Source organism: Pinus tabuliformis, chromosome X (assembly GCF_031772625.1).
Source record: "Pinus tabuliformis cultivar Carrire ecotype Pingquan chromosome X, CPIR1, whole genome shotgun sequence".
Taxonomy (NCBI): domain Eukaryota; kingdom Viridiplantae; phylum Streptophyta; class Pinopsida; order Pinales; family Pinaceae; genus Pinus; species Pinus tabuliformis.
Window position 1 is genome coordinate 268,786,791 of NC_142308.1, and position 8,720 is coordinate 268,795,510.

Here is an 8,720-nt window from a genome sequence, read left to right on the forward strand (position 1 = left end):
GTCTCAAATTAACCATAATGTGAAGGATTATCTGTCAAATATTGTGTCTTTTATGAGCAATTTATGAGGTATTCTATCTATCTAAAAACACATATATAGCAATTAAAATGCAGAGAAGTAAAACAAAACAAATTCATAACGCAAATCTGATAAAGGAGTTCACCCCTCCTGGGCTACATCTCCTTGGACCTGCTTCAATGGCTAGGCCCTCTTTGGATTAATGGTCAATTCTATGATTACATGCACTTGCAGTGCTCCAATGGCTTTGCAACCTACTCCATTGGATTCAGAAGACCCAAAAACCCCAAAAATGACTCTCCAAGCTCTACAATTGGACTTCAGCTGATCTAGGCTTGACCTCCTCTCTTGGTGGCCCTGGGCTTTCTTAAACTTCAACGTAGAAAAATCACATACAAAAGTTCCTTTCTACCTCTACAACCTATTCCATTGTGTTCAAAGCATAAAAATCATATAGGAATGACTCTTTCTGAGCCAAAATTGGTCGAAAACTGCCAAAGTTATGGCTTCTTCAGTTTTTCCTAGGAAATCTCCACTAAATTGGGAAAAACTCCAGTTAACTCCTCCAAATTTGGAGTTAGCTCCAGATTTATTGGATCCGCCAACTTAATCCCACAATTAATTAACAGATAAACCGATTTAATTAGCACTAATCTTCCACTTAGTGCTTAATCCATGCGGTTAGCACTTAATTCTAGTGGTTAAGTGTTTAACGTTTACATGTGGCAGCCAAGTTAGCAGTTAGGCTACCTGGCGGATATGTAACCACTAGCAGTTAAGGTTACCATTGTTCAAATGCATGATTAATGCTAGTGGTTAAACTCCCAATCCGCCACGGTTTAAGCTTCAAATGGAAGGTGCGCCCCATACTTGTTAAGTAAAATTGTGGTGATGTAGCGGTGGAGCATTGCGCTTATATGGGAAACATCATGGGTTCGACTCCCTGACCTGCCCATAAAAAGTTTACCCAACCTTTGAGAGGGCATGTGGTGGCCTCTGGGCTTGCTATGTGTCACCCTCTCATTGGTCCACCAAATACGCTTTGGCCAATTACGTGCTGCCAAGTGTCAAGATGCAATTGAGCCACTTGTGGAAATATTCTAGGAATATTCCCTAGAATATTCTTCTTTCTGACTGGGTTGTACAAATGCCTGGTCAGCATCCCAGTCAACCTGTGCCAAAATTTCCCTATTTGACCAAACAATCAGAATGCAATATCTTTCTCATATGAACTCTGTTTTGAGTGAAACAAGTTGCATTAGGATTGTATCGCTGAGACGGATATTGTCATTCAGGCTTTGATCAATTATGAGAAATTTGATTTCTGAGCAAATTTTTTCCCCTAACCCAAATTTTGATCACCTAACTACTTGATCTGCACAACTACGTAGTCCTTGAGCCTCTCCCTTAGCATGTCACTCAGTTCTGAATCAGTCAGTGGATCATCATGCAACAGTTGAGACTAGGGGTTTATCGGACTAATGTCATATTTTCATGAGTGGATTGCAGATCCAAGTTCTCTATCATGATATGGCAAGATGATGATGAAGGAGGTGGATAAGGAGGCCATGAAAAAATACACTTTATTAGCTACAAATACAAGCTGATCAATCAAGAGAAACCAAAGAGAAATCAAATTGTGACAATAATTGGAGATCAATTTCCACTGAAGACTCCTCATCTCTAAGCCATTTGGTGGAAAAATAAGAAGATCATGACCATGTTTTAGAAGAAACAAGGAAAGAAACAGAAAATAATGGCTTGACATTTCCATGTCACCATGCAAGTCCATGTCATTAGTTTCATGTCATCAGTGTCATGTCATGTCAGGAGTCATCATGTGCCACATCATTTTGTGGAATATGCAATTCAATATTAGAGAAATATAATGTAAAATGGAAGTCCAAGAGTCATTCATGTAATGTGAAAAGTCATGTAGGAAGTCAAAAGGTCATATAGAAGTCGAACAATCATGAGGGTGGCCCAGGAGTTAGAAGGGAGGTGAAATATCGCCCCATTTTTTATATATACACCCTCATGGTACAAGAAAATGACTTTTCACCTTGGCTTCTCTCGCAAGGAATTAGAGAGCCCAAGATAGTTATTTTGGGGAGCAAGTGGTGGCTTCAATGCTCCACTATTGGAGCTAGTGATGTTCATTGTATACATGTGTCTTGGAACTTTTACTTAATCTCAGAAGTCTCATGGCCAACGCATTCTTCATGCATGGATTATGAATATTTGTAAGACTATTTTCTGGATGTTCGTAATTCATGTTTGCTTTCATCTATGCTAAAGTAGTTGAAATATTTTGGTTATTTTAGTACTTATCATATTGAGAATATGTTGTAATGGTTGTTATTTCTTTCTGCTGGACACTAGACAATTTTTTCTTGTTGATTGGTTGTATTGGCCGTCACATCTTTATGGACTATTCTACTGGATGTTAGACGGATCCTTCTTGGTTGCATGTGTCTTTACCAGGGTGGTACTATTACCTATCTCTTAGAGGCTCACTTCCTTTTCCCTTCGCAGTAGAAGAACTTGACACATCTACAACTAGACACCCACCAGACACACTTGCTTTTTGAATGCACACATGCATTCCTCTCTCTAGCTGACAGTTAGAGCCAAGGAAAATCTGTAAGAATACATGGAAACTAGGCCAATACTCATAATGGGGCTCCTATTCCAAACAATGTGAGGTCTAATTGGGACTTCACATCGAGGAGACCCCCTTGGTTAACAAATTTACAACACCGTCAACAAGAAGCTTTGTAGAGTGAGTATTGAAGCCCATGTCTTATCTCTTTAATGGAATCATGCTTGATTGCATGGATTTTTTTGTTGCACTCTGTCTGACCATTTATGATTTTGGGTTATCAACAATATAGTTTCCATTACATTTATCCCTGTTTCTATAATTTTTAGTGGTGGAAATACCCCCCAAAAAAGAAAAGGAATGTGCAAAATTCATGAACAAATGTTGTGTTTAATTTCCACCTTTCTCTCTTTAGATTCAAAGTCAGAGATGTGTTGCTTTTAAATGGAAATGCTCGCTAGAAAAGCCAAAATATGAGATTATTTTCTTTTTCCTATTAACATTGTATTATTCCAGTGTTATTTCATTTCTAGATGATGAGGTCCCATTGCGTTGGACTGCAAAATCCTACCACAAATTCTTTGAATCTGATGTTAAAGCATGATGATCATATAAATAATTTCAAAGTGACCAAAAGTACACTCAATAACTACAGAGGACTTTACATTTGAGAGAAAAGTTGAACATAGATCATAGTGTTTGGCATGTGAGTACATTTTGACATATGAGAAATTTATAAGGAATCCTCAACTATTTTGAATGTTTCTTTATTTTTTTCTAAGTTTTTCCATGGTGGTTGTTTCTATATACAATATTGTAGTTCCTCATAGTATACATAATATTTGAATAGACCATGTTAGGCATTACTAACATTTTCTTTGCTCTTAATTTTACCCATGGTTGAATCTTTACTTCCACATATTTTGTTATGTTTTTTAAGTATGTAATCAATACTTCATATTTAACATGATCTTTCCATTTATAACAATCATTTGGACTTTGATAAACCATTGACAATATGTTCTTAACAAGCAAAGTGGCCCTCTAGTTGAACCATTTGGAGAATGATCCAAGCTACTTATAGTTAGTCAAATTTTCAAACTAGTAAATTTAAATATACCCACGGTTGTTGTTAATAACATTTCTAAAACCACTTTGTAAGGCTTCGCACAATTTTTATTGTTGTTTTTTTAACAATACACTACCAATAACTTCCCAACATATTTCTTTCCAATTTCCAATAAAATTTCGATGCAATTTCTTCCTTATCCATGATAGAATCAGTGGCTTGCTTGGTTATGAATTTCTTTCGTTGAATCTTTTAATTAAAAATTGTAATAAACCCATTCCAAGAAACCAAATTCCTCTTAGACACTTCCAAAAATATCTCTAGGGCCTCACCATTATGCCTATTCAATCGACAACTGCCCATAACAATAACATTCAAAGCAGACCATGTTTCATATAGGATTTTTTTCAAACTCTTGGCATGCATCCTTTACATATCCATAATTTTCTATGCTTATCTACAAATGTGTTCATCACAAAAGCATTGCATTAAACCCCATTTATAATTATGTATGCATGGACCTCCTTACCTTTTTGTAGAGCTACCAAGTTGGCAGATGCAAAAAGAATAGAGGAAAACATATTGGAGCATAAATTTTGGTTCTCAATTTTATTTTATTTTTAAATTGGCATTGACATCAGTCTTTCGACGCAGGTTCTGATAGCATAAGACATTGCCACTATGGAAAATTTGTCAAAAGAAAAAATTAGTGTTGATTCCAGTCTTCTGACGAATGTTATGATGACAGATAACATGGAAACTATGAAAATATTGTCAGACAAAAACACCTCGCATCTGTAGATCAACCCCACTTTCTGTCGGTCATCCAATACCATGAACGTGAATAATATGGAAACTTTGTCAAAATAAAATAACCTTTTTCCGGTAGACCGACTCACCAACTTGTCAGTAATCCAACAGATATGTGTAGGTTTATGTAACGATGACCTTCAGCTTAGTGTCATAGAATGACGCACCATTCGTTGAATTTACAACGTCTATGTGGAGGGATTTAAGACCTCTAGCTTGAATGACCAGGGTTCTGATGACTGCTTGTGTTAGAACTTCGAAGAAAAATTGGATGTCTAAATTCCGATTGTATACCATGCAATGTTTACTATAATTTGGATTTGACATAAGAGCGATGACAAAAGGTCAAAATAATGACCAAAAGCCATTAAAAATTGAGTGAATTTGTAGTAGTGTTTAACTTATTTTTCTTCCTTAGAAAATTTAGAATGTTAGTTAGCAAAACATTTTTTTGTCATTTTTACTTTTGAAAGAGTCAATTTTCCAACCACATTTCTTGGGATTCTATTCAAATTGTCTCCTTCCTCAATTGGGAGGGTACTTCCACTATCACAAATTTCCATGGATATATTTTTGGATTTTCCCTTCAAAGCCTTAGGGTTATGTGCATCACTAAGGCTCTCTTACAAGATATTTTTGGAATCAAGAATGTGATTAGAGTGAGGAGGAGATTTTGATAATGAACACATACATTGAAATATTATTTTAAAAACTTTACCTAATTTCACTTCCTACATCCCAACTTTGAAGACCTTCTAGATCTCATTCCTTGAGAATAATTTTTGCCATCACATTGTTGGCCTCTTCTTTTTATCTTCCATTCTCTTCTTAAATTGTCCCTTGTGACAAGTGAAAAAAGTATGCCATCCTCTCCAACTACTTTTTAGATCCTACTTAATTTTACCTTACCCTCCATTATGCTCAATCCCATTTCAATATTAACTTAAGCATGTGAGTTCCCTCCATTCATTTGAACTAGCTCTTGAGAGTGCTTCACTAATTTTCACCATTCCCATAATTTTCGATGAGTTTGAAACTTTATGCATTGAAAAGGAATTTTCTAATAGTCCTATACCTGATAATATTTCTACTTTCTCAACTCAATTTCCACAACTTCTAAAATCCTTTAACAAAGGGTCTATGTCCACTAGAGTATTCACTAACACTTTATTTGTCTTTAAGAAAATATTTCCCTCTATATAATTAAGGACCATCACTTTTACCAATTTCTACTTGTGCCAATTTAATCCATATTTATAATCATAAACCTACTATTAAAACTGATATAGGTTGGGAAGCTTTTTCTCCATTCTAGAGTCAAAATATGGAGTCCATCTTATAAGGGCCAAGAAATTCAGACCCTAGAAGCATTTACCTTTATAAATGATTTTAACTTCCATATTAGAGTTAAATTCAAATGTAATCCAACCTTTGGTTAAATTATGGAAAATAGGCCTATACCCTAACAAATTCTTTCCACACCATACTATTTAGCTAAACAAAAATTTCTCACAAATAACACTTCCATAAAATTTGCCTAGCACTACTTTATTGCTTTAATCCATCCATTCTCCCATCGTAAACTCTTCATCTAACATCAATTCACCTTATCCATTTTATTTATTACACATATTTTATTCCAAAAAACCTTAGTGACATGTTATTCAATCCCTCCTTCATCTTTCCATTGAGGGCCCACAACTAGTGCTTCCAATTTAGATTATCTGACACTAAGCCTCCACCATAAGATACATCAACTCATTCCTTTGAACAAATCTAAGATGTTGACACCTCTAAAACTATTTGTGATCTAACATTGATACTCTAGTACACCAAAACCTCCTCCTAAGAACTCTAAGTGTTAGGGTTTAACATTGACACTTTGTGGAGATTGGGAAAATATTGATTCATGTAATTTAAACCATATAGAAGCCTTAAATTCAAAAATGAGATACATTTTGCCACTTCTTCGCCAAATCTAGGTATTTTTCTCCTACAGTTTCAATTGAGTGAAGAGCTTCAACATAAGCCCATTTACCATCAAAGATTATAGGATGTCTAGTGCTTAAGGAAGGTAAATGAGTTAGAATCCCTACATCCTTTCCTAAAAATAAAACCTTAACCTCATTCCATTGGACAACAAGCTCTTCCCTAATCATAAAAATATAGTTCAGGAGTTCATCCTCCCCCTCCTCTGAGTGGTCTACAAGATCTCCCCCATCTTTAACTTTTCCATAATGTACTTCATCTATTACTCATTTATATACATATTGGATTTTTTTCTATATTTTAAATGTTGTCTATCATCCATAATTAGCGATAACAATATATTCATGTTAGCTTTATTTCATAGCCATCACCAATAATGTCAATATAATCTTGTGAATCACATATATTACTTTGTTCTTTGCATTCTCCTCTTAATTCATCAATGAACATTGACTCATTTATTGAAAATTATTAATATCCTACTCGTAAATGGTCTTATAAATTTTGAAGCAACCCACTATGGTGATGTAGTGTTCAAAATATGGCACATTCTACCTTATTAGAAAACCATATGTCATGATCTCATAATGGAGAACGTAGCCATATATTTCTCATAGAATCAATGGCATGAAGTGGAAATGAGCTTCATTTTAGTCGAATTATTAGAAATTTTTTCATAATATTTATTTACTAAGGTTAATTTAACATGGTTTTGATTACAAAGATCATATTCCTTTGATACCAATCTTGTAAGGTTTGTTACACTATGTTGTTTGGAGTTATGACCAATGCTCCCTTGGTGGTGATCTCAGTTATTCTAGGAACTAAATGAAATGCAAGAAAGTAAATGGAACACAAAGATAAATATAGTAGATAGCACAATAATAACGGAAAACTCAACTTCTATTGATAAATAAAATAATAGAACATTATAGAACACAAACTGGTTAAAATGGTGGTAGTTATCACTAAAGGAAAATATATGGTGACTACATGCATCCATAAAATGTTGTTACAAGAGGCTAAAAGAATGGAATTTTAACATAAATAAATAACCCTATAAGTCGAAAACCCTAACCCTAGAAGATGAAGCACTAAAATTTTCGTGGGCCCTAAGGTGGTAGTGTTAGAAAATTATATATTACGGAGCAATGGAACACATAAAATATTGCAGAAATATAAACACAGAAAACGCATAAAACAAGAGAGACACAGATATACGTGGTTCACCCAGTTTGGGCTACGTCCACCCCGAACAACCAGTCCTTCCTTTCTATTATCCAGCAAAATGAAGAGACACAACCTACAGCAGATCCACTGTAATATCCTCTGTTTTCTCTCACAGTCTCACCTCTTTGTTTCTTGCTCACAGAATACACATCTATTACACAGCCTCAAATACAATGCCCTCATACAAAGAGAGGGGTTGCCTTCTAGGGAAAAAAACCCTAAACTAAACATAAGTTCTACCGTCAGATCATCCGCCTAATGAACGGCCCAGATTGAATAGAAATTACTATACTTTTACAAGGCAATTTTACATTTGTTTTTAGCTTCGGGGGCGCTGCCCCGGAGCCCCCGCCGAGGGACTGCTGGTCCCCGGCCCCCCCACACCCCCCTGCGTGGAGGGGTGTACAAACTTCCTAGGGTATACATCTGGCTGAAACAAAGACCTCTGAACAATCATGCTCCACACACAACAAGTAGTTGGTGCGACAACTTCCTGAGGGTGAAAATCTTGCAGAAAATCTTCAATTGAGGTCCAAAGTATCCCATTTGAAAGAACTATTTGAGGAATAAAACTTTCAACTAGGGCCAAGGTATTCCATGGTACCCATGTAGAATTTCCCACTGTAGATCAACATATTATGCAATATACTAAAGCAAAATACAAGATCTACTTCTACAACAAACTTTGCGGAAGCTTAATCGAATATGAGCAAGATCAATAAGAACACATATAACTAAGAATGAGAAGCAATCACACATGAACACAGAAGAATAATCCTGGGGAAATCCTCAGCCTAAAACCCCAATCTCTGTAATATCATACAAGTGGAAATATGTTCAGATTACAAAAAGAATCAGCTCTCAAGCTATCCTGCTCTCTCTGCAATAGAACAATACAGCTCACAGACTGAATAGACACAACATATGTCTTCCTCAAGCCCTCCAAGCCTCCTATTTCCTTGCGCAGTTTTCCTTGGGGTCCAGTGATGCCACCTGTGTGAA